We start from the raw sequence: 2,090 nt of genomic DNA, 5'->3' as shown, positions 1-2,090 counted from the left end.
GATATTAGCAGATTCCAGGCTTGGGACCTCTAAAAGGCTTGTCAGAAGCAGCGTCGTTTGAACTACAAAAATCGGATCTATCTGGAGGGCGGGTAAAAAATTAGGAAAATCTTATCTGCTGCGAGTAAAAGGGGAGAAAATAGTTAAAATAAGTAAAAATGAGAAAGGATTGGCAGCTATGTAGTTTGAATTTTCTGTTTCTCTTTGAAAATCGGTGCATTTTCTGAAAAAGCGGAATATTTATAAAAAAAAGTGAAATTTTTAGAAAAATCTGAATTTTTGATAAAAAAGCTGAAATTCAAGAGATAAAAGTGAAAAAAGCGGAAATCCGCTAAAAAGCGGAAAAATCTCATCCCTGTATATATCTAAAATAAATTTTCACTTCAAATTCACCAGAATTACCTAATACCATTAATATTTTATGAAATACGGCAGATTTGAGCTCTGAAATTATCTAATTTACTTCTTTTATTGAAAACAAAATTATCCGTTTGAAAATATCGCCTCGCAGAATAAGCTGTAGTAAGCAGTTGCAAACTTTCTAACCGAAACTAGAGCAGGTATTGAGCTCAAGGTTGTTATTGTTTACATTTATAGTGAAAACACCATCCATATGAAGTACGATTCAGTTGGCAAAACTTAAAAATTTAGTGATTGATCATATAATAGCTGTTTTGTTTTGCCGGAAAAATGATATGTATATTTGAACAACGAATCATCACTAAAATTTCATATGAAATATAGAAAAAATGTTATTGAAACATCAGAATAAGTGCCTGGCGACAAATATTTATCAAGTACGAGTCTTTCTTCTTCGTATATTGTTCAAATTAAAATTCAACGATTTGAAAGATGCATCTTACTCGCTAGCGTTAAATTATTTGCCAAATCGGAGAGCGAAAATTTTAAGCCTTGAACTAAACCAGACAATTTCATCCAATTTTGGGTAACATAACACCCCAAATAAAAAATCTTTTTGCAAAAATTCAGTAACATTCTGCGACAATGTCGCCGCAATTCTGGCTTCTCACCCCATGAAAATTTCTTGCATCGGTATAAAGCTATTTAGCACTACAACACCAAATACAATAAAGATTATTATAAATATATTAGAATGTATACTTTTAACAAGCAACTTTTTAATTTTTTTCTCAGAATTAACGAGGAAACTAATCTCAGAATTGTGTTATAATAAAAGACAAATTCCCACACAATCAGTTGTTTAAAAATTCTTATGGTACAAGAAAACTGCAAAATATATTTTAGTATTATTTAAAAATATTTGATAACAGGTGCATCCTTCACAGAAAGAGGGAATGCCAGCCAGACAGGACTTGTCCTTATTTTGCATTATACAACCTAAAAAACCTTAGCTAATTTAATAACTACATCATCTAGAGTAGCAAATAAAGCAAAGCAGGAAAAAAATATTGATTACTTCCTAAAAAATAAGTCTGAATGATAATAATGATTCGTTACCTTAGATTTTTAAGCTAACTTGGTCAAACCTTCCTAATTTATATCAGAAGTAATTAAACAAAAATACATGTCCTAACCAAAATTTAATTTTTTTTCATTATTTATTTCATCAAGCCTTGAACAAATAGCATCATTAGTTTAACACGAGAAGGGGAAACCATAATGAAAACATGAACCTCTTCAGTGGATTTTATTGCTTGTTGATTTTATTTTTGCTTGGATGATGACATCAGACGGGCGTTTTTGGAGCACTATATTGCAATGCGCTTATAGCTCGCTTCTTCAAGTACATTAGAAAGGTACTTTACGTCACACTAGAGCTGCGCAATGGGCTAGAGACGAATGACTGCTAGCAGAACAACACGATCATCAGTTGCACTGGAGGTTTCCTCAGTGTAGCAAGTAACGTTCCAACCAAATTGTGGCCTACTAAATGCTTAAAAAAAAAAAAAAAAAAAAAAATTGATATTCTTTCTTCTTCAAACAAAAACAGAATGGATTATCTTTACAAAAAAAAATAGTGCGTAGAGTCCCTTCGCGCGGAAGAAGTTAAACTTCGCAAAATGCGACGTTAATTGTAGAAGAATCGGCAGTCGTAGAAGGATCACTAG

At 32.0% G+C, this 2,090-nt stretch overlaps 1 protein-coding gene across 2 annotated transcripts in view; it reads right to left on the bottom strand.

Moving 5' to 3' along the window:
* LOC107444206 (zinc finger protein 271) overlaps positions 1-1,713 on the bottom strand; it is a 6,289-nt gene extending 4,576 nt beyond the window's left edge. The window contains exon 1 of one of the 2 annotated variants that reach the window (XM_071178865.1): positions 1,480-1,713. The gene's annotated coding sequence lies outside the window, so the exon portion shown is untranslated. Of the gene's footprint in view, positions 1-1,122; positions 1,276-1,479 lie in introns of those variants that run through there. The other variant, XM_016058291.3, reaches the window with a different exon arrangement.
* Between the last annotated feature and the right edge of the window lie 377 nt (positions 1,714-2,090).

This window comes from Parasteatoda tepidariorum, chromosome 3 (genome assembly GCF_043381705.1).
Source record: "Parasteatoda tepidariorum isolate YZ-2023 chromosome 3, CAS_Ptep_4.0, whole genome shotgun sequence".
In the NCBI taxonomy this organism is placed as follows: Eukaryota; Metazoa; Arthropoda; class Arachnida; order Araneae; family Theridiidae; genus Parasteatoda; species Parasteatoda tepidariorum.
This window is presented reverse-complemented; position numbering and strand designations above follow the sequence as displayed.